General features: G+C 40.4%; 1 protein-coding gene across 4 annotated transcripts in view; it reads left to right on the forward strand.

Annotated features, from left to right (window-relative positions):
• pald1a (phosphatase domain containing paladin 1a) overlaps positions 1-25,921 on the forward strand; it is a 204,554-nt gene that overhangs the window by 173,867 nt on the left and 4,766 nt on the right. The window lies entirely within an intron of this gene.

The raw sequence follows: 25,921 nt of genomic DNA on the forward strand, positions 1-25,921 counted from the left end.
CACTATCACCCTGCCAGGCAGTGAGTTCCAGACTCCAGCTACCCACTGGGGTGGAAACAAAAATCTCCATCTTCCCTACATTCCTTCCACCAATTACTCCGAATCTATGATCCCTGCATTTTGCTCCTTCTGGTAATGAAATCTTCGTTGCTATTTACTCTGTCTAGGCCCCTCATCATTTTTATAAGCAATTGAATTTCCATTCTGTGACTAATGTTGGGGAAAAAAAGTCCCAGCCAATTCAATGTTCCTCCAAGCCTGTTCGAGGCCTGTTGAATACACTCCTAAACATTTAACTGTGATGTTTGGTTCAATCAATATTCCCATTTGGTTATATGTCATCCCTCCTCACAGGTTCTTCATATACATCATTCCTTTTTGCAGGTGTGATTGTTTAAAAAAGACATTAATAATACCTTCACAGAATCAGAATCAGAATCAGAATTACCTTTATTTGTCATCCAAAAAACAAGTCTTTGGACGGGATTTCGTCACCCACAGTCCAACAATAAGAGCAATAAAATAAGTAACTACACAACCACAACAAACACAAAAAAAAAAAAAAAGAAACATCCATCACAGTGAGTCTCCTTCAGTCCCCTCCTCACTGTGATGGAAGGCCAGAATGTCTCTTCTCTTCCCCTGCCGTCTTCTCCCGCGGTCAGGCTGTTGAAGTTGCCACGTTCCAGGCCGCGCCGGACGGGTGAAAGGTCCGCAGCGGGCCGACACAGGCTCCGTGATCCGGGGCGGGCGAACACGCTGCCGCTGCCGGAGCTCCCGATGTCGGCATCCACTCGGCCCGAGCCGAAGCCTCCGAAGGCGAGTCGCAGCCACTCCCGCAGCCTCCGAAGACAGCCGGCTCCACAGATGGTAAGTCCGGTCCGCGGGCTCTGTGAACCAGAGCCCAGGTGGTCCCGGTCCCGGGTGGAGGCCGCCAGCTCCAGGAGTTTGGCCGATGGTAGGCCGCAGCGGGAACGGAGACACGACCCAGAAAACAAAGGTCGGGTCTCCGTTCGGAAGGGACAAATTTACAATTTTACAGTCCCCCCCACCCCCCACACACATAGTACACAACCACAAAAAACACGACATCACATCTAAACACTACAATTAACACAAAACCAACAAAAAACACAAAGACAAACGGACTGCAGGTAAGCTGCAGCTGCTAGGGCAGCGTCGCCAATTTGGGATAAAACAATGTTTTATTCCCTTGTTTATCTCATCTGAAACCTCAGTAAGCAGGAATTTAAACAGCCAATGCTGCCCACTTTACGTCAGGTTCAGTATAGCAGTCTCAGCTTCCAGTTCAACAGCGAGACTGTGTGGCTGCCAAAGCTTCTAATATCATGAAATGGTGCATCGCAGTTTGGAGCCAGTTACCTGCTGGAAAGCAATGATGTTTTTTTTACGATGCCTTGTGGAAAGCTGACTCCTCCATATTGGATTTTTAGTGAGCTTGCTAATGCATTTCATTGAAGCTAGACCCAAAATGCTGGAGTAACTCAGCCGGGACAGGCAGCATCTCTGGAGAGAAGGAATGAGTGATATTTCGGGTCGAGACCCTTATTCAGACTGATGTCAGTAGAGAGGGAGATACATAGATAGGAAGTGTCAGGTGTGAAAACAGGACAAAGGGGGCAGCGATCATGGAATATGTAGATTAGATCATTGTTAGCTGGGAGAAGGTAACAACAAAGCAAAAGAGATAAAATGTAGTCGGAGACAGTCAGAACTGGGAAGATGGAGAGAGAGGGAAAGCAAGTTAGAGAAATCAATGTTCATACCATGCATAACAATGCATTTCATTGTATGCACTGATGTAACCTCTGTAGGTCTGCCCTGTCGAAATGCACATCTGTCTTTACAGCAGAATTAGTTAGACAATAGACAATAGACAATAGGTGCAGGAGTAGGCCATTCGGCCCTTCGAGCCAGCACCGCCATTCAATGTGATCATGGCTGATCATTCACCTCAGATTTTGAGTCTTCACCTCAGGCAAACCACTGAGACTGTATGCTTGCTTTTAAATCGGAAGACTGTAGTTTGAAGGGAGGATGAGATGTTGTTGAGGTGCGAAGGCACTTTCATATTCAATTATTTCATCCCCTGCACTGATTACAGTCTCAAAAGCAGGCATCTCAATGATGGGCAGTGCCAATTCTGTCACTGGAGCATGCAGATAGATGTGTTTTCCTCCATTTAGGTGGTTCCGTGTCTGTGTGCCACTTTGATCTGCAAGTGAGGAAAATGTTGCAAAGAGCACCATGCTTCAAATGGGTGATGTTTGTCATGTTTGAATAGCGAGTAGTTTCTGAAAACCAATGCATCTGAGGATTGAAGCAGAACTAAGTTATCTTCTGGAGGAGATTGTTGTTTAACAAGCAATGATATATTGTGAAATCTGCATGTGAACTGTATGGCAGGTGCAGTAGTTGGTAGGATATAAGGGCAAGATGGTTTTACTGACTAACTGCTCATAAGTTTGCTGAAATGTTTATGCCACTCAAATATATAGCGTTTCAGGTGTTATTGAGTATAGCTTTAAGAAATATATATAATATTCAAAAGCAAAATAGATTGATTAAAATAACCACACTCTCATAAGGTATTTAATTGAAGTAGGAATTTGTAAACGTAGTTAAAATAGGATCAAGAAAACTGTATTATCAACTGCAGAAAGCTAAAATTGTTATAAATGATTGAGAGATATTTCAGCTGCAGCTTTACTATGTAGCTCTGTTGCATTTTTTGAAAAACTCAACTGGAATTTAGAAACATAGAAACATAGAAAAATAGGTGCAGGAGTAGGTCATTCGACCCTTCGAGCCAGCACCGCCATTCAATATGATCATGGCTGATCATCCAAAATCAGTACCCCGTTCCTGCTTTCTCCCCATATCCCTTGATTCAGAATTTACAAGTAAATTTCACTTTTTGGTCACTGCCTATTTTGAATGTTAAATAATGAAGTCTGGGTTTGCTGTTTTTGTTGTTACATAAACCAGTCGACTGTAAAGCCGTAGACTGGAATAATATATTCTTTTTTAATTACTACTCAGTTGTTATTCCTCACCAGATGCCCTAATTAGGCATTAATAGTTTTTGTCAATTGAACATATTTATTAAGTGAGCAACTTAATTCTCCATTTTGAAAAAATATTTATTTGTAAGAGCCGTCATGCAAACATCTATCAAGACATGTGGGTTTTGGTTTACTGCTTAGAATCATATTCAAGAGGGTTCGAGTTTTGAGATGATGAAAACAGTTTGTTTGTTTGTGGACGTGCACATTGTTTATTTGAAGCTTCCGTTTCGCTCTTCGACTGGTTTCTGGAGTGAACTCTGTTATCTGACGGCCTGGATTAGTAAAACTGTAACGACCTCAGTGCTTTTGTGGTTTGTGCATTGCTGCAAATGCCAGTGCTCTCCATCTGTAGTTACCCCTGAACTAAGGTGGAAATCAGGAACTAACTACATTGAAAGTCATACATAGACCTAACTGGTAAGTAAGGAAGACATTCGTGCAGAAAGATATTCAAAAGCCAGATGGGTTTTTACAACAATCCGGTAGTACCCGTTGTTACTATTATTGGCTTTAGAAACATAGAAACATAGAAAATATGTGCAGGAGTAGGCCATTCGGCCCTTCGAGCCTGCACCGCCATTCAATATGATCATGGCTGATCATCCAGCTCAGTAACCTGTACCTGCCTTCTCTCCATACCCCCTGATCCCTCTAGCCACAAGGGCCACATCTAACTCCCTCTTAAATATAGCCAATGAACTGGCCTCAACTACCTTCTGTGGCAGAGAATAATTATTCATATTTCCATTACCCAGATTCTATGGTGGGATTCAAATCTGAGTCCCTGGATCGATGATCCAGAACTCTTGACTGTTATTCCAGTAACTTTAACTACTATGTGCCCCTTAGCAAGGCCTTCTAAATTGATGGTAATCTTATTTTATTTTTTAATTGAGCAATTACATTTATTTGACTGATATGTTAATTCTCCTTAAATGTATTTGTTTTGGAGCTGTATTGCAAAGGAACTGGATGAAGCCTGGGAAACTGCTTCGAATAATGTGGAGCATGCAGAACTAATTAGAAAAATGGGGAACTTTACTATTAGAACTGATTAGATATTTGGCTATTGAATTATATAAAGAGATTAACGTTCCCACTGACCTAAAGATAATGAAAGTTAAAAGAAAAAGGGTACTTTTTTTAAGGCATACAGGGAAATGGAGAGTATAACGGCAGGAAAGAGAAAAAGACATTCTGGCCTTCCATCACAGTGAGGAGGTGACTGGAGGAGACTCACTGTGATGGATGTTTCTTTTGTTTGGTGTTGGTTTATGATTGTATGTGTTATTGCATTTTTATTGATTATTCTTATCGGTCTTATTGTTGAACTGCGGGTAATTTTTCATTTCACTGCACATTTATGTGTATGTGACAAATAAATTGACTATTGACTATTGAACTGAATTACCAAGATTGAGAATCTACAATTTTGATTAGTATTTTGAATGAGGTGAGGAGCAAGAGAAACAAATCTCTGAAAGATTTGCAATGAGGATTTCAACAAACTGATTCAAGAAATGGGATGAAATTTAACATTGAAAATAAGGTTATGCAGAAAATAAAAGATCATTTATTCACAAAATGCTGGAGTAACTCAGCAGGTCAGGCAGCATCTCGGGAGAGAAGGAATGGGTGACGTTTCGGGTCGAGACCCTTCTTCAGACTGATGTCGGGGGTGGGACAAAAGAAGGATATAGGTGGAGACAGGAAGATTGTCGAAGAGAGGAGGAGAACTTCTTCAAAGTAGACATACCTCGAAGAGAAATCGCAGTGGAGCAACCAGTAGTATAAGAAAATAACTGCAGATGCTGGTACAAATCGATTTATTCACAAAATGCTGGAGTAACTCAGCAGGTCAGACAGCATCTCGGGAGAGAAGGAATGGGTGACGTTTCGGGTCGAGATCTTCCTGTCTCCACCTATATCCTTCCTTTGTCCCACCCCCGACATCAGTCTGAAGAAGGGTCTCGACCCGAAACGTCACCCATTCCTTCTCTCCCGAGATGCTGCCTGACCTGCTGAGTTACTCCAGCATTTTGTGAATAAATCGATTTGTACCAGCATCTGCAGTTATTTTCTTATAAATAAAAGATCATGGTGGAATTGTCATATTGGCGAAGTACAAGATTAGCTGGCAAATGAAACAAAGGGCAGGCTTAAATGGATCTTTTATTTAGTTGGCAATGTATAACAAGTGATGTGCAACACGGATCTGTATTGGAGCCTCAATTTTCTATAATTCATATCACTTGGCTGCTTAGCAAAGATATGGTTGATGAATTTGCTGATGATGTAAAGATTGGTAGGAAAGTAAAGGAAAGTAATTGTGAGGAAGACATAAGACTACAAGGGAATAAAGGTAAGTGTAAGTGAGAAGGCAAAGATCTAACCTTGGGAAAATGTGAAATTATCCACTTTAGCTGGAAAAATTGAAAAGCATAATCATCCAAATGCTAAGAGATTGCCGAGCTATGACATTCAGCGAGACCAGAGTGCTATAGTACTGATTTGTAGATTTTAACAATTATAGCAAGTATTTAGTAAAGTCATAGAGTGATAGTGTGGAAACAGGCCCTTCGGCCTAACTTGCCCACACCGGTCAACATGTCCCAGCTACACTAGTCCCACCTGCCTGTGTTTGGTCCATATCCCTCCTATCCATGTACCTGTCTAACTGTTTCTTAAACGTTGGGATAGTCCCAGCCTCAACTACCTCCTCTGGCAGCTTGTTCCATACACCCACCACCCCTTGTGTGAAAAAGCTAACAATGTTAACTTCTATTTCTGGGAAATGAATAGTGAAGTAGAGAGGTCATGCTGCAGTTATGTAGGGCATTGGTGAGATTGCAGAGAACAAATCACTTTTTTTTTCCCCACACATAATTTTTTGGAGTGCTCTTTCTCACTGGGTATTGGACTGAATATTTCAATGACAGCAATAGAGAGCCTCCAAGGGGTTCAAAGGTTACAATGTGTAGACTGGATTGGGGAGTTGAGATAATCAGAGCAGATGTGATGGTAGAGCAGGCTTGTGGTGCTATGTGTTCATGCCTGCCTCTGATTCATAGGTTCAAATCCTCATGGTGCTGGAAAGTGTGCATTGGAACTACAATGCATCAACATTTGAGCTCATTACTGTGATTATTCTAATTCAACTGGTTCTAAGTGCTATTTGCTATATTGGTACTTATTCAGAGTATGGTCATTACAATTTTCAGGTATGGCACTTCAGATGCCTTAATTGACCTAGATGTCAAGTCAAGTCAAGTCAATTTTATTTGTATAGCACATTTAAAAACAACCCACGTTGACCAAAGTGCTGTACATCTGATTAGGAAAAAAAAAAGAAACAACATACAGTGGCAGGCAGCCAAACACAATGGCGCGGCCATCTTGAACAAAATGTTTAACTAAAGCAGAATGGTGTCCCGCGGCCGCGCCGCACCGGGCGATGGAAGGCCCCGCGGCCGAGCCGCACCGGGCGCTGTTCAGTCCCGCGGCCGAGCCGCGCCGGGTGATGGAAGGCCCCGCGGAAGAGACCTAAAAAAAAAGAACGATTTCCCCCCCCACTTCCCCCCCCCCCCCACACCCCCCCCCACATACCCACCCACCCTCACCACCCCCCCCCATCCCCACCCCCCCACCCCCACCCCCACCCCCACATACACAACCAAAACAAAACACCCCACCACCAACACACAAACAAAAAGGACAAAGTACAAACAGACTGCCAGCGAGAGCAAATACTGCACCTGGTCTCCGTGGAAAACCCCATTTCAGGTTCTGTTAATGGTGATGTGTGGGGGAGAGTGTGTAAGAAGGAACTGCAGATGCTGGTTTAAACCAAAGTTGGACACAAAATGCTGGAGTAACTTAGCGGGACAGGCAGCATCTCTGGAGAGAAGGAATGGGTGACGTTTCGGGTCAAGACCCTTCTTCAGACGTTTCTGGTCAAGAGCCTTCTTCGGAGGAGAGTGATCTCCAATGCACATCCTCCAGAATTTACCTCAGCCCAATATGACATTTGAGTGGGAGTAGTTAATGGGAATAGTTTAATCTAGTACTGGTAATTATTTAATGAGTTCACACGAGTAGTTAAGCTCAGGAAAGGTGAAGAACTTCCATGGTCCAACTTGAACCACTGGTTTCACACTGTGTACAATCTATTCTGTTATCCGACAGCAATCTCTATTACTCGAGCACGAGACCAACATTAATTCTCTCCACTACACACAAACACAACACTACTTTGGTGGTAAGAATAGGAAGGCTGAGTATTATCTGAAGGGTGTCAAGTTAGGAAAAGGGGATGTACAACGAGATCTGGGTGTCCTAGTGCATCAGTCACTGAAAGGAAGCATGCAGGTACAGCAGGCAGTGAAGAAAGCCAATGGAATGTTGGCCTTCATAACAAGAGGAGTTGAGTATAGGAGCAAAGAGGTCCTTCTGCAGTTGTACAGGGCCCTAGTGAGACTGCACCTGGAGTACTGTGTGCAGTTTTGGTCTCCAAATTTGAGGAAGGATATTCTTGCTATTGAGGGCGTGCAGCATAGGTTTACTAGGTTAATTCCCGGAATGGCGGGACTGTCATATGTTGAAAGACTGGAGCGACTAGGCTTGTATACACTGGAATTTAGAAGGATGAGAGGGGATCTTATCGAAATGTATAAGATTATTAAGGGGTTGGACACGTTAGAGGCAGGAAACATGTTCCCAATGTTGGGGGAGACCTGAACAAGGGGCCACAGTTTAAGAATAAGGGGTAGGCCATTTAGAACAGAGATGAGGAAAAACTTTTTCAGTCAGAGAGTTGTGAATCTGTGGAATTCTCTGCCTCAGAAGGCAGTGGAGGCCAATTCTCTGAATGCATTCAAGAGAGAGCTAGATAGAGCTCTTAAGGATAGCGGAGTCAGGGGGTATGGGGAGAAGGCAGGAACGGGGTACTGATTGAGAATTGAATGGCGGTGCTGGCTCGAAGGGCCGAATGGCCTCCTCCTGCATCTATTGTCTATTGTCTACTGTGAAGTTCTCGTGCACGTTTCTCAGCATGTACTATCACTGATTCAGTGAGAGTAGCAGCCATAATTCCCAGAATCATTGCAATGTATTCATTCACGCACTTCCTTTTTTCTTGTAGAAGTGTATCAAGATTGCCATCGGCAGTAGTAGTCTGGCAACCATCACCATACTCAACAGACAGACAACATAGCTATTAATAGGGTGGGGGTCTCAAAGTCTACAGCTGTGCCACTGCACTCCAGGTGCTATTGCAGACTTGGTTCCAGCATGGTCTAAACAAACAGCTCAATAGATATGGTGAGAGCCAATGATCTTGACACTATTGGAGTGTATGACCAAGTGGGGCCAGTCATCCCAGTCCCTGCATAACCTCAGGACCATATTCATCAAATTTACCTGGTTCCTTTGAACATAAATGCATAGATGCAAACTTACAAATAAATGATAATGAAAATGATCAGAAAAGGCTCATTTTGAAGCGGAAAATTAAAAAAATGAATGGTGCTATGCAGCAGTTTAGAGGTTTCATCATAGGCCTGGTATACATAGTCTCCACGTCATGTACACATCAAAAAAATAATCCAAAAGTATCAATAACATTCCCCAGGGGAATTATTTTTGAAGTATACTCATTGTCATGGGCAACATCTTGCTGGAATGAGTGAGAATGCAGATTATTTTAAAACATTTCATCAAACGACTGATAGTAACATTTTTAAATGGATAGATACCTGCTGAAATTCTGATCTGAAAAGCTAGACCATTTTTTAAAAACTAAATGTTAAGAATCTGCATTTTTTTTCTGTACAATAATATTTTGGCCCCAGGGAATATAAATGCCCCACAGTTTCTACAAAATCAACTGTAGTAGTGTTGTACAGCTGAGCAGATGTTTGTATTAATCTGTAGTGTCTTGTTTACTCCAAGTAATGTCTGTCTGTTGACAATCTTGTAAATTCATGGCATTTTGATTGCATTACTCTAAATGGTGCCTTGTTACCATCAATCTCCTGTTTTCTGTAGCCTTACTTTCTTTAACGAGCAGGAAAACAAACGTTCCACAAATAATAGCACTGTATCATTGGATCTGGTGATTTCTTTTTTTACTTTTTCAGACCAATTCATGGGTCAGTAACAATGCTTCACTTTAAATAGGGAAAGGTTCTTTATCACTTGAGAGGATGAGGTCATGGTGAGGAAGTGAAGGGCACAACAATCAATCAGTTAGTAACAGTCAAGAAAGAAGCCTGTTGGTCAGTACACAGCACAAGCAGAGTTATTCTCTCATGGTTTACAAAAGCTTTCAATCTTCACAGAAGCAGACTCTGTTCAGAGTAATGTGTAGGAAAGAACTGCAGATGCTGGTTTACACCGAAGATAAACACAAAATGCTGGAGTAACTCAGCAGGGCAGGCAGCATCTCTGGATAGAAGGAATGGGTGATGTTTCGGGTCGAGACTCTTCTTCAGACTGAAGATGTCTGAACTCAGACTGAAGAAGCCTACTCAAGCATTTTGTGTCTATCTGTCCAGAGTAACTTATCCACATTCTTTTTTAAGTAATAATATTATCCCCACCCCTTAGATTTGAGGTCTGTATCTGAACCTTGCAAAACACTTCTTTTTAAGAGTTCTAAAATAATATTTTATTTCAATATATAATATATCAAGGGTCAGATTCAAGCAGTAAACCACAGTGCATTCAGCAATCTGATGCACATTTTATATGGATGGTTCTCATTATTTAAACTGATGTTAACCCTGAATTTATTCCACATTCAAACTAGTGTAACCACACGTTACCACAGATTATACCAGACCAATATGCATAATGAATTTGAGGAGTTTAACAATCAATAGTAATAATTGTATCTGGTACAAAAGAAACAAACAATAATGCAGAAATCTGCACACTTGTATCTGAAGTAATGTCAATTTAATTAAAATTGAGGTGCCTGCTGCAGTTTATGTACTTGATCACTGCCTGTGACCACTGCTTATGTCCAATATACTTAGTCACTGCCTGTAATATTATTAACGAGGGAATTGGAATTCTCTTCAGGCCTGATCTTGGCCTTCCCATGAGACCAGTAGAAAACCGTCCAGTGAAAGCTAAATCTGCTAGTTTAATTTTAAGCAGCCAACATTAAATTTGCTTAGGTTTGCACATTCAAACATACAATCATAAAGAAAGAATTCAGAATCATCATCCTTCAACACACTCAATTCAGATTTTGTTCAACCACTCTTCAAACCGCCACTGGTCTGCCTAATCATGCAGTCTACTGCGAGAGGTAAAAGATGAGACCATTTAGGAATAGGTTTACAACTCCTTGAGGCAAGCAAACCACAAATCCTTTAAATCCTCATCTAAACTATAACCTCTGGACTACTGAGTGTTCACTAATTTCCTCATGTCTGCCTTGTACATTCCTTCCTTCCAACTTGAAAAACTTATCTCAACCACATCTTGGCTTGTCTAACCAAATTCATCTTTTCAGACATAAATGTTTCTTTTAGCATTATGATTCAACATTTCACTTTATTAAAGTGATTTTAATTAAATATATATAAATCTCTTGGCTCATCATAGATAAAAATTAATTGATCAATGCAGCAGAGTTCATACATAGGGCAAAAGTAAAAAATTATAAATGGATGTTTATGAAACCTGAGAAGCCAGTCCCAGGCCAATATTGGTTGTCATACACAAATTTTAATGATACCTTCCTCTTGTTATCTGACCAGACCAAAGACAATTCTTTGGAGGCATCATTATTTAAAGACAGAGCCCTGGTAATCAAGTTCAGAGCTCTACATTTGGCCAGGAAGACTCCCAATCTACAAAACAATCCTATGATGGACCCCCTCAGTACGAAGGCAGGATAGCATTAGTTCTGTTATCTGCAAGCCCGACAGCCACTTTCACATATTCATTGGAGGTAGCAATAGTTTAGCAAATATGTTCCTGGAAGCAGCAACAGTGAAAGTGCCCTGGAGACAGCAGCAGGAGGAACGAGATTCCAACATCAACAACCTCCTTATGAATACATTTCAGTCCTAAACTTAAAACCCTTTATTTTGACCCCTAGTTCTAGATTCTTTAGCCTGGGCGAAAACATCCTCTTCATATTTACTTTGTCAAGCCTTCCAAGAAGAAATTAGCTTACTCATGTTTGACCCGATTTCACAAAACTAAGCTTTGCAGTTGATGTCGAGAGTTTCCAAGGCCACTCTTTCTTGGCAGTATATCACTCTGTTACCACCTTTTGGTGCATTTGACCTACTGATGGGATAGAATACACCGGATCGTTGACTGAGAGGTACGATTTTAGTCCCTATGATGCTCGGATGTGGCGGTCCTGGCGAGCTCCTGCTCCCCAGTTCTGGAATATCTTCGTGACGTGTCATCCGTACTACCTGTCGCGGGAATTCACTTTGGCTATCCTGATTGCAGTCTACATCCCATCCCAGGCCAATGCTATGCTTCTACTTGAGGAACTACACATTGTCACCCATAGCCTTGAAACAAAGTACTCTGAGGCCTTGTTCATAATTGCTGGGAACTTCAACCGGACCATCCTGAAGAGCGTGCTGCCAAAATACTATCAGCAAGTCTCCTGCCCGACCAGAAACCTAAACACCTTCAGCCACTGCTAGACAACTGTCAAAAATGCATACCTCTTCATTTCCAGACTGCACTTTGGTAAATTTATTTACCTGGCTGTGCTTCTACTCACTACTTACAAGCAGAAACTGAAGCTGGAGGATCCAGTACAGAAAGTTGTACAGTGTTAGTCGGAGGAAACATGACAGTCGGTGGACTGAATGACTATACATATTCAAAGAATCTGTGGCCAACAAGATGAATAAGTCAAGGCTTGGACTATCAGCAAGTGTGTAAAGGATAATGTACCAAAGAAGACGATACGTGTATTCTCCAACCGGAAACCATGAATGCACTGCTAAGTCCACTCCCAGGTGAAGTCAAAGTCTTCAGCATTCAAGTCAAATGATTCCAAATGGTAAGAGAAATCTATGTACGACCATTGAGAAATGATGGTGGAGCACATGGCCCATCAGCATCGTTGGTGCAGATGTGGAAAGGGTTGAGAGCTTCCAGTTCCTTGACATTAATATTACCAATGATATGTCATGAACCAATCACATTAATGCAACAGCCAGGATGTCACACCAATGCTTCTACATCGGGAGGAGACTGGGGACATTAAGGTTCATCTCCAGTGACTCATAAATTTCTGTAGATGCACCAAGGCAAGTATACTGTTGGGTTGCATCAAAGCTTGGCTCGGGACCAGCTCTGCCCAAGACCGCACATGATTCCAGAGATGTAGCCAGTCCATCGCGCAGACCAGACTTCCCACCATTGACTCCATCCACACTTCACTCTGCCTCAGAAAAGCAGTCAACGTAAACAAAGACTTGTCCCACTTCAGTCATTCCTCCCCCTCCCTGCTCCCATCAAGCAGAAGGTACAGAAGCTTCAAAGTGCACATCACCAGAATCTGGAACAGTTTCTTCCCCTTGATTATCAGGCTTCTGAATGATCCTTCCATAAGTTAGGTACTGTTCAATTCACCCCTACCCCATTGAGGGCATTCTACTTTCTCCAAGGAACTGATGCGCTACAATGCTGAGACTATATTCTGCATACTCTGTATCTCCCTTTTACTATATCTATGTTGCCAAGTTTGAACTGATTGTATCTATGAACGATATATCTGATCTGTTTGGATTTCATGCAAAACAAATGTTTTCACCGAGGGTGAATACCAACTGTTCACTCAATACATGTAACAATAATAAACCTAAACCCTCTCTCCTTCTTAAATATATTCAATGACTTGGTCTTCAAAACCTGCTATGGTAGAATCTCATGTTCATCGATCGCTGAGTGAAGAATATCTTATTGCAATCCTAAATGTCTATCCCAATATCCTGTTACTGTGGCCCTTGGTCCTAGGAATACTTCCCCCCCACCCACATCCGTACAATTTGTTAAGTCCATCAGAATTTTGTATCTATCAATGAAATCACCCCTCATTCTTCTTAACTTTCAACAGACCTGATTAACCCAATCTCTTCTCACACAGGTTGGTACTTTCCCTATAACAAGTATATTGCCCGATCAGCTGGATTTTTCAAGCACTCTTTTTCATTTCACATATCCTTGATTTTCAATTGATTTCTTTGAAATGAATGAATGAATAAGTTTATTGGCCGAGTATGTGCATATACAAGGAATGTGCCTTGGTGCTCTGCTCACAAATGACAAAATTACTTGATTTTCACTTGATTGTATCTATATATGGTATATAGACACAAAATGCTGGAGTAATTCAGGCAGCATCTCTGGAGAGAAGGAATGGGTAATGTTTCGGGTCGATGTTGGGGGAGTCCAGAACAAGGGGGCACAGTTTAAGAATAAGGGGTAGGCCATTTAGAACTAAGATGAGGAAAAACTTTTTCAGTCAGAGAGTTGTGAATCTGTGGAATTCTCTGCCTCAGAAGGCAGTGGAGGCCAATTCTCTGAATGCATTCAAGAGAGAGCTAGATAGAGCTCTTAAGGATAGAGGAGTCAAGGGGGTATGGGGAGAAGGCAGGAACGGGGTACTGATTGAGAATGATCAGCCATGATCACATTGAATGGCGGTGCTGGCTCGGAGGGCCGAATGGCCTCCTCCTGCACCTATTGTCTATTGAGACCCTACTCTATGGTATATCAGATCTGTTTCTCCAGCATGTAAAACAAAGCTTTTCACCGTAACTTGGAACACATGACTATAATAAACCTAAGCCTAATATAATGTTGCCTGATTAGCTTGTAGGACAGCTCTCCTAATTTTCGAACTATTCCTCAGATGTTAATGAAGAGGACTTTTACAGGGTTGTGTTAAATTCAGTGCTCGGGTGAATACAGAATGATGCATCTCATTCAATTCTTCGTTTTTTCTTCATCATTTATTACAACCACTAGGATGTTTTGGGAGGGAAATTTAAAGTCAACCACATTGCTGTGGGCTTGGTTTAATGCACACTGTAGGCCCAGATGTGGATGCTGCATTTCATTCCCTAAAAAGCATCAGTTAAACGAGTTGGGTTTTTACAACAACACACAGTTTCAAGGTAATCCTGACTGATACTAGTTGTTTTATTCATTTTATTAATTAACTTAAATTAAATTCCCCAGCTGCCCTAGTAGGATGGAACACATAAGTCTGAATCATTCCAATAGCAATAGTTCAAATGGTTGATTATTCAACCACAAACAATGTAGGATTCCTTGCTTTTTTCTTTGTAATTGCATTAATAATATGGGAGTATTGTGATTGACATTTATTAGCACCACTAAGGGATTTTATTTTTTGAGATGGATATTTCCTTTCTCCCGTTCTCCTGCCACACCGTCTAAATAATCCCTTGTGGTTATAAACTTTTTGAAATTATATTTCATTGGCATTATCAACAAAGAAAACAAAAGGGACTGCAAATGCCAGAAATCATGAAATAAAACCAGAGAAGGCTGGAGGTATCCAGTGGTTCAGGCCAGCATCTGTGGAGGGACGGAGCTAACATTTTAGAGGAATGACCTTTTGTTAGAACAGAATCATTAGCATTATCCCGCCCTTTTACCTTTGTCCCGCCCTCCTGACATCAGTCTGAAGAAGGGTCTCGACCCGAAACATCACCTATTCCTTTTCTCCAGAGATGCTGTCTGACCAGCTGAGTTACTCCAGCGTTTTGTGTCTTATCTAAGGAACGCAAGGAGTTGTTGATCAGGTGAGATTAGGATACTGAATAAATACCTTCGATTAGCATTATCGAGATCTCTACATCATTGATCTAAAACATTAATTCTGTTTCTCCCTCCACAGATGCTGCCAATCTGCTGTATATTTTAAAGCATGTTTAACTTTTAACATCATTAAAGTGTCCAAGTATTATTCAGTTTCGTGAAACATTTTTTTATGGAGGTACATGAGCCAGTTTTATTACGTAAAAGATAACCTATGTTTATTCATTTTGATTGATATACTTACAATACAATACATCTTTATTGTCATTGTACAACGAGATTGGGAATGCACCTCCCATACGATGCAATAAATTAATTAGCTAGTCAGTATTAATTTAAACAACCCAATGAAACAAATTAGAACAGTTTTAAAACAGTATAAAGTTCAAGTAGATCTGTGCCGGTTCACTGTGCGATGTGACCATCCGGCTCAGCAGGACCGGTTCATAGCAGCTATGGCTCTGGGGATGACATGGATAGAAAGTTGGTTGACAGACAGAAAGCAAAGAGTGGGGATAAATGGGTCCCTTTCAGAATGGCAGGCAGTGACTAGTGGGGTACCGCAAGGCTCGGTGTTGGGACCGCAGCTATTTACAATATTCATCAATGACTTGGATGAAGGGATTAAAAGTATCATTAGCAAATTTGCCGATGATACAAAGCTAGGTGGCAGTGTGAACTGTGAGGAAGATGCCATGAGGTTGCAGGGTGACTTGGACAGGTTGTGTGAGTGGGCGGATGCATGGCAGATGCAGTTTAATGTAGATAAGTGTGAGGTTATCCACTTTGGTGGTAAGAATAGGAAGGCAGATTATTATCTGAATAGTGTCAAGTTAGGAAAAGGGGACGTACAACGTGATCTGGGTGTCTTAGTGCATCAGTCACTGAAAGGAAGCATACAGGTACAGCAGGCAGTGAAGAAAGCTAATGGAATGTTGGCCTTCACAACAAGAGGAGTTGAGTATAGAAGCAAAGAGGTCCTTCTGCAGTTGTACAGGGCCCTAGTGAGACCGCACCTGGAGTACTGTGTGCAGTTTTGGTATCCAAATTTGAGAAAGGATATTCTTGCTATTGAGGGCATGCAGCGTAGGTTTACTAGGTTAATTGCCGGAATGGTGGGACTGTCATATGTTGAAAGACTGGAGCGACTAGGTTTGTATACACTGGAATTTAGAAGGATGAGAGGGGATCTTATCGAAACGTATAAGATTATTAAGGGGTTGGACACGTTAGAGGCAGGAAACATGTTCCCAATGTTGGGGGAGTCCAGAACCAGGGGCCACAGTTTAAGAATAAGGGGTAGGCCATTTAGAACAGAGATGAGGAAAAACTTTTTTAGTCAGAGAGTTGTGAATCTGTGGAATTCTCTGCCTCAGAGGGCAGTGGAGGCCAATTCTCTGAATACATTCAAGAGAGAGCTAGTTAGAGTTCTTAAGGATAGCGGAGTCAGGGGGTATGGGGAGAAAGCAGGAACGGGGTACTGATTGAGAATGATCTGCCATGATCACATTGAATGGCGGTGCTGGCTCGAAGGGCCGAATGGCCTACTCCTGCACCTATTGTCTATTGTCTATTGAAGCTGTTCCTGAGTCTGGAGGAGTCTGGAGGTACTTAAAATATTTTACTATATGGTATGATTTAAATTTATATTTAAATGTATTTAAAGTAGTATTTGGTTTTATTGATGCAATTATTTGGCATCTTTTGGAAAAATTCTGCAGGAAAGCATAAATCAGAGTAAATAGATGTTAACCAATTGATACCAAATTCAAATCATCAGTAAACGAGCAAAGCCTGTCATTTAAACACAACTCTTAACAAGACAACTCCACGACTTATCAAATTCCCATTGTCTAAATATTTCATAGCTCACTGAAGGTGGATACCTTTGTCCATTTCAGAAAGATGGACAAGATGCTTGAGAGTGCAATTCTAAAAGTCTCTCCACGCTTATTAAAGTAGCATTACCTTTAACTTTCCATAACCTCCAGGTAAGTGAGGAGAAAAAAATACTTATCTAATACGTAAAATAATTACATTGCTATTATATACAACAGGCCACGTGACACTGATGAACAAGACGCCAAATGGTATTATTGTTCCCAATTGAGATAGTTATGATATTCATTTTCTTCCACAATCAGAGTGACCGAATGCCTTATTGTTTTTAAAAACTTAATAATGATATCCATGACTTCAAATGTAATTCAAGGTAGAAAATGGTGTTAAATTTAAAAAAGATAATCAAGGGAAGCAAGAATAGTTTCAGTATTATCAATTATAGGTCTCAGAAGATACTGACTACCAAGAACCTTTTAAGTGAACAGTACATTCATTAGCAAATTAGCAAATATCAAGCATGTTAACATCACCTCAAAAATCAGCAAAGTAACTGTTCAAGGTATGCTCAGAAATTTTAATCCTGAGTTTAGACGACAAGTTACAGAATGAAACAAAGTGCACAAGGATTCTGAAGGAGTTCCTGGCAGGCAGGATGTTTTAACAGCTCCGATCCCATTATCTGTATAGGCGATGATGAGCACACATCAAAGTACTGTGGGAAACATCCATTTTCTGCATCTCCAGTAGCCCTGATAATTAGTATTGGCTTGTTTGATCTACCGAATGGCATATAAAAGCGACATCTGCCAAGTTCAGTCACAATCATTACCGATGAATGTACTAAGTTTACTTAAAGGGTTCATTGGAATCAGTATCATCTGAGACCTATAATTAACATTCTGAAACTATTCTTGCTTCCCTCTGATTTTTTGTTGTAATTTTACACCATTTTTTACTTTGAATTACATTTGAAGTAATGGATCCCAGTATTAACTTTTTTTTAAAACAAAGTATTTGGTCACTCTGGTTGTCGAATAAAATTAATATTATAACTATCTCAATTGGGAACATCAATACCATTTGGCTTTTTGGACACCAGTGTCAGGTGGCCTGTTTTACATTATAGCAATTTAACTCTTTCACATATTAGAGGTATTTTTCTTTCCTACAATTATCTGGTGGTACAGAAAGTTAAGGGTAATGCTGTTGCAATATGTGTGGAGAGATTTTAAGAATAGCACTCTCAAGCATCATGTCCACCTTTCTGAAATGGACAAGGATATCCATTTGTCGTGAGCTATGAAGTATCTAGACAAAAGGAATTTGATAAGTCACTGAGCTGTCTTGTTAACAGTTGTGTTTAAACTAGAATTGGCAATAGTCATTTTCTGCTAGTTTACTATTTGAATTTGGCAACAATTGGTTAACAGTTGGAGGCACTGTCTTAGTTATTTTAGGTAAGAAAATGGGATGACTGGTTAAAATTTTCTGTGACCGCTGGTGCCAATTTAAAAACAACCAAGACATTGAAAATCAGTTTTGAAATAACAATATTTTATATTTGATCCAAACTAATGGCACAAAAAAGTATCGTGTTCTTGCCAGAAAAACAAATCTGGCCTCTTCAGAGCTTTTCTTAGCTGGTATGATCTCTGAATACAAAACATACACAAATTGGCTTCCTCCATCAAAGACCCAATAGAAAAATGAGTACATTACTGTGTTGAAGGATATTTTGAGGTTGTTGTTGCATAAAATGTGCATTAGATTTAGATCTACTTTACATATCACTATTGGATAATTGCCGTGAAAGTGCTTCATATTAACGTTCAGTGCAAAAAGTTGTAAAAATGTACAGTCTTCAGCATTAGTATGCTTTATCCCAATCATCAAAATAATTATCACAATCTATAGGTTACACATTAACAATTGAATAAAACCAGAGGAATTCTCTTGGCAGCTTGACCAATATTTACCCATCATCAGTGGGTCGAAACAAAATTGCTGTGGGCAAATTAGCAACAATATCTCATCTAGTTCCTTTCATATTTCAAACCATTTTCTGAATTGTAATGTGGGTAATGACAACAAATTTGTTCACAGCAAGTTCTCATAAACAATGTTCTCTAAGGGATAACAATGTTCACTGAGGGATAAATATTGATTTGGACATCAGGGATAACCCATACTATCATATCATATCATATATATACAGCCGGAAACAGGCCTTTTTCGGCCCTCCAAGTCCGTGCCGCCCAGTGATCCCCATACATTAACACTATCCTACACCCACTAGGGACAATTTTTACATTTACCCAGCCAATTAACCTACATACCTGTACGTCTTTGGAGTGTGGGAGGAAACCGAAGATCTCGGAGAAAACCCACGCAGGTCACGGGGAGAACGTACAAACTCCTTACAGTGCAGCACCCGTAGTCAGGATCGAACCTGATTCTCCGGCGCTGCATTCGCTGTAAAGCAGCAACTCTACCGCTGCGCTACTGCGCACTCTTTAAAATAGTGCCATGGATTGTCAATATTCACCTTATATGCACGGTGACAATATCTGATAGATTTCAGAGACATATTTATTGCACTGGACCTGAAGCTTAGATTTTTATGCCTAAGTGTCCCAAATATAAATTCAACTGTTGAAGCTTTCGATTAAATGTGGTAACCTACTTCATATGATAAAGATTTTGAACATGATCAGGACAAAGTGTACACAGAGTCATTAATTTGCCATCTGGTGACTGCTGAAACCAAGACTGAAACATTTGCACCCCCATTCAGTCAGATGTGTTCAGTGGATTAGTCCCACTTACCCGTTACCTAATGTCCAGTCCATCAGCGAAGTCGGACTTGATCCAGTTGATTTACTTAACATAATATCAAGAAATAGCTGAGAGCTCAGCATACAGCAAAGGCTAAGGGACCACACACCATCTTGACAATGGTACCGAAAGCTTGTGATCTATCACTGGTAAGGCCTTTAGCCAAGTTGCTCCAGTACTGTCACAATACTGACATTTACCCAACTATATTGAAAATTGTCTAAGTACTTCCTGTTTATTACAAATCCAATCGAGCTCATTACTCAATCATAATCAAAATTAAGGAAGACATTTTCATAGTGCTATCAACTGGCATTAACTCTCCAATAACATCAATAGCAGTTTAGGTCTTGCCAGGACCTCTCTTCTCAAGACTTCATTACAGTTTGGCTCAAAGACGGATAAAAAAAGCTGAATCACAGCGCTGATGTGGAAATGACTACCCATGATATCAAGGCAGCAAGTGCGGTGCCAAGAAACCCTGGTGAAACCTGTTAATGGATTGAGGATAAAATACTCCAAAGGGGTACACCCTTTTAGAGTGTTGTATCATCGAACACCATGTTCCCCTTCAGGATGTTCATCATTCGATGTGGAAATATATTGCACTTCCTTCGCTGTCACAGGGTCTGGATTCCACATGAAATATTTGGGGAATCCTTCATCAGAAGATCAGTGTTTCCTAAAGGTGGTTCATCTCAACTTGCGTAGAAATAAGCAATGAGTACTGACCTCTAAGTCCCAATATCTGTTTATTTCACTCTTTTTCAATTTATTCTTAAATATTAACATTGTCTACTTCAATCACTAAACCTCACAGAATTCCAGAACCTAGTACAAGGTTTATGTCCCTACTTCTAAATCTCTTGCTTCTATTTGAGTCCCTCTCCAATGGACACCCATCCAGATTTCTCAATCGTTTAAAACAGTATGCATTTACCTACTTAGTCTCAATTAATTTTATTATGTCAGCTGCAATCTTTTTTTTTTAAGAATAAATGTACATTTTATTTATTATATATTTTTAAACCGGGCAGTAATGAATGTGTGTCAGACCCGTTATCAATTACCTCAATCCTTTCAGAAGTATAGACTCTCTGGAATCTCAAGTTATATAGGCTCATTATAAACTCATCACATTAAATCCTATGATAAAATTGGGAATTCCATTCCTTCAATGTTCTGTTAATCCTAACATATAATTCTACTGCTGTTCAACATGGAACCTTTTGTGCTAAACACTTTTGTCAATGACTAGTATTTAAATCAGTATTTAGGCGCACACACACACACTACCACCACCATGATTAAGGAGTGTATAATTCTACCCGTGACTGAATTTCCATTTAAACAAAAACTGCTGGAAAAACAAGAGTACCTTTATGAATCTATCGTGCATGTCCCATGTGATTTTCCCTCACTGATGGCAAGTTACATTAATTTTGAAAGTCTAAATTTTTTGATGGCACTTAGTTGGATTCCACACTGACAGTTGTTGCAGGCAAAGGACAGTGCTAGGAATGCAAATTATGGAAAATTATTAAGGCTGTGGACCTGAACTGATTGGTATTGGGCTTTAAGCCAAATTCTGATGCTTCTAACTGAGATTCAGTGACTCGTTCAGTAAGCTTGGCTGATGTGAAAAAGATGTCAGTTTGTTTAACTTGTCTGCCTCTTGACAATCTTCCAAAGATAAAGTATGAGCAGAAAAGCAGAGATAATTTGTGAATTCACTATTTTTTAATTTATATATCAATACATAGATTTTATTATTTCATCACAATAAAAAAATCTGCAACATAGAATTTGTTGTGAGACCTGGAACAAGTTATAGTGCCCATAATTCTAGGCACGAGCTTACCTTGCATGTCTGTACAGAAATAGAAACAGTTTCCAATGGGTGATAGGAGGCAATCCAATCACTATATTTCTGCTAATTCAGTGCCCCGAGTCTGAATAATGCTGACAGATGGATGTGATCAGGTTACCTGAAACCCTATCCCCATGACTCTCAATCCTCAACGCTAGATACAGTGCTTGAAACAAAAATATAAAATTGTTTAGTGACAGTCCAATAAGCTGGGCAAAAATGACCTGGTGACCACATTGCCATAAGTGGCTTGGTCTGAAGTGACAATGATACTCTTTAAATAGATCTGCCTAGAAATCCATCTGCATTGTTTTTCCAGTGTTAACAGTATTAGCTGCTCTTAGTTTAGTTTAGAGATACAGCGTGGAAACAGGCCGTACGGCCCACCGAGCCCACGCCAATCAGTGATCCCTGCACACTAATGCTATCCTACACACACTAGGGACAATTTCCAATTATACCCAGCAAATTAACCTACACACGTGTAGTCTTTGGAGTGTGGGAGGAAACCGGAGATCCTGACGAAAAGTCACACAGGTGACGGGGAAAATGTACAGACTCTGTACAGACAGCACCGGTAGACAGGATCGAACCCGGGTCTCTGGCGCTGTACGTAGCAACTCTACCACTGCCCCACCGTGCCATCCTTAAATGGTATGGTAAAATACCTCTTGAATGTGTTTTTGTAACTCAAAACAAAATTAGATTTATTAGTACCAGTTCCAAAACAATGCTATGTGCTCATCGTGTAGCAATACTACTTAGAAACTTAGAGCGTTTGAGTTAAAGTTTCCCACACTAGTAACACTTTCCTTCACAGCTCTGATTTCCAGAAGTCACGCATAGAGTCACACCAATAGACAAAGATTTTTAACTTTTGTTGTTCCGTTTTATTTAATTCTCTAATGCAGCAGAGAGCAAATGTGGCATCCCTCAAGAGAGACTTTCGCGGGAATCCTAAGGCAACATTACTGAGAATGTGAATTTGACTTTGACACCAAATAAGAACAGAAAATGCTGGATACACTCAACAAGTTAGGCCACATTTGTATGAAGAGAAATAACATTTTCAGCTCTAGGATCCCACATTGGAAAATAACCATTTTGAAACATAACGCCTAAAACATTAACTCAGTTTCTTTTCCCTCATATGCAACTAACCTGCTGAGTATTTCCAGCATTTTGAGTTTTTATGTTAGGTTTCCACCAAATGCAGGTTTTTCCCCGAATGCAGTCACCCATCTGACTGTGTATTTGTGGTTCTCAAAGTCCTTAATACTTCCTTGATAATGGATTCCAATGGAGAGTTCACTGTAACTTTGTTGACCCACTTGCCTGTGGGTAGGATCTGAATGTTTCTGTGAACACGCAAACTGCGTTCTAAAAGTATGGGGGGGTGAGGGGGGGGAATAACAATTCTGAGGTGAGGTGATAACATCCTGAGGTGAGGATGTTCCAATTTTTCAGTGATTCCTAATTTGGCATGAAGGTAAAATGCATCACATTGTGCACATTAATCGATTATATCCAATTTATACGTTAAAATTTACTTTGGGCCTCCTTTGCTTCTTTCTAAAGTTCTCCCAATCATCTGGCCTCATGGTAATCTTTGCAAGATTATGTGCCTTTTTATTCAATTCGATGCCATTTCTCAGATTGCCAAATATTTGTTTTTGATAGAACATATTTTTCTAAAGAAAATTACAATATATGTGTTTAAACATAAGCTGTTGCCTTTCTGATATATTTGTTTCAATCTACTCCATCCAACTCTTTCATCATTGCTAATACAGATGTACGGTTATTATTTTCAAATTGAATTTAAACTCCATTGGGGTAGGTCCTCTGATAACTGGCTAAGCTCATAGTTGGGAGTACACAATTTCTTACAGCTACCTCCAGTCTAAGGAAATATGGCCACCAGCTGTTCAGAAGAACCTGCACCGTGCAAGCAATTGGCGCAAGAGAATGGCTCACTCCTGACTGGCCTTGATAGCAGGCGAAACCCTGTCACTGGAGTCACTAATACAAATGGCCAGAAGAGGCCAGGGAGCTTCTGGGAATGACTTGCATGGGAGAACAATAAAGCAAACACTCTTTCTTGCGCTCTCACTGTTAAATGAACCATTTTAATATTCATACAATTACTATTTTCATCTGTTATTCTGGACAAAATGTTCTTTGTTCATCTTTAAACAATTAAATGCAGTTTCTGCCCCAAGTTCTATTATTGAGCATAAAATTACATCTAAAATTTACATTTCACAAACACTGAGAGATCATCAGCTGATGCTAAGCATTTGCCAGTAGCCTGGAGATTCCAGAGCCAAGGACAGCAGCCAGACTGCAGTGCAGGGGAACATTAAGACCATTTCCTCCTGCCGTTCCAGCTTAGCTACTGGCCAGAAGGCAAGTATTTGTCTTCCACCATTCAGCAGTACAATTATACAAGGTTGGAGTTGCCTTGATCTCTGATAACTAGTGAAATGCTATGAGGGTTGCTGCTGGGGTCTCAGTTGGTCACGATCTATATTCATGATTTGGATCAGGAGACCAAGTGTGATATATCTAAAGATAGACACAAGATGCTGGAGTAACTCAGTGGGTCACGCAGCATCTCTTGGGAAAAGGAATAGGTGACGTATCGGGACGAGATCCTTCTTCAGACATTAGAAGGTCTTGACACGATACATCACCTATTCCGTTTCTCCAAAGATGCTGCCTGACCCGCTGAGTTACTCCAGCATCTGTGCCTATTTCTGGTTTACACCAGCATCTGCAGTTCCTTCCTACTCATTTTCAATCTCTCTCCATTTAGAAAATGGATAAGCAATGTTTTGGGATGGTACCCTTCAGACTGATTGTGGGGGGATTTAACATTTTATTAATTTTTAACAGGAAGGGCGAATCCACATGCTGCTACCATAAGCAGTGAAAGTATTAATAAGCATGGAAAACATGATTTACATTGAAACATTAATATTATATTATCCTTGTTTTCTATGTACCTTTTTGCATTGCTGTAATAATTTTAAAAAAGTTTTTGATAGTCTCAAGGGTTCAATTACTTTATTGCCTCTCTTGTTGATTAAGGAGGGTAACAAAAGAGAATGAGGTACTTTGATAATGTAAAGAGGAATTCCAAGAGATTCTCCACATATATTAAAAGCAATAGGGTAATTATCAACCCGAACACATGCATGTTTTGCATTTTGCAAAGCTAAAGGAGGGCAGGATGTATTTGGAGGACTGTGTACCCAAAGTACTGTATAGTTCTGGTCACCCTGTTATACAAATGAAATTATTAAAGTGATAATGGTGTACAAATACAGTGAAGGCAGAACCCTGAAGAATGTTGTAGGATAGAGACCCCTAGGGGTACAGGTACATGGTTCCCTGAAAATGGCAACGCAGATAGAGAGGCTGCCTTTATTGGTTCGGGCACTGAGTACAAGAGTCGAGACATCATGTTACAACTGTACATGATGTTGATAAGACCACATGTGGAGTATTGTGTGCAGTTCTGGTCACCTTGTTTTGGAAAGATGTCATTAAGCAAGAAATTGTGCAGAGAAGAAGCACAATGATGATACCACGACTGGATAATTTGAGCTATAAAGAGACTTGATAGGCAGTGGGGTTTGAGGGTTACCTTGTAGAAAATACCTTATACAAAATCGTGAGGGGCATAGATAAGATGAATGGTCATGGTTATTTTCCCAATTTTATGGAGCCTGCATAAAGGGAGAGTGCATAGATGTATGGTGAGGGGGGCAACTTTTTCACAGAGGGTGGTGGGTAGATGGACAAACTGTCAGAGGAAGTGGTAGAGGCAGGGGCAGTTAGTGTTTTAAAGATAATTGGACGGGTACATGGATAGAAAAAGGTTTAGAAGTACATGGCCAAATGCAGGCAAATAAGACTAGCTCAAGTCGGCAAATTGGTCGGTATGGGCAAGTTGGGCCAGTTGTCATGCTGTACATCTCTATGACTAAGTTTCATAAAATAATAAATGTCATATAAGCATTGCTTCAGCTGTCCGGTCAAATTAATTGTTGAGATTTAAGGCTTCAAAATTAGCTTTAGCCTCCACTATCAGTTTCAAAGTAACTTCGCAGAAACATGGATTTATTTTAAATAACTAATTTCCAATTACTTTATATTGTCAGACCAATTGAATTTATCTTTTGTCTTGTTCTCCCCTCCCCCTCTATCCCGCAGAATGGCTACACAATTTACGCAACTTTTCTATCCCCGAGCTTAACAATTCGCAACTCTTTATCCTATTTAGTCTTTTCATCTCTGGCCTTTGTCCAACAATCGGCCGATCAAAGAAAACCCTTTCACCTGCATTCACCCACGACTGGCCATGTTGGCCCCTCTTTTCCAGCTTTTTTTCTCACCCTGCTGCAATCCTGACCCGTAACATCACTTATCCACATTTTCC

Source organism: Rhinoraja longicauda, chromosome 35 (assembly GCF_053455715.1).
Source record: "Rhinoraja longicauda isolate Sanriku21f chromosome 35, sRhiLon1.1, whole genome shotgun sequence".
NCBI lineage: Eukaryota > Metazoa > Chordata > Chondrichthyes > Rajiformes > Arhynchobatidae > Rhinoraja > Rhinoraja longicauda.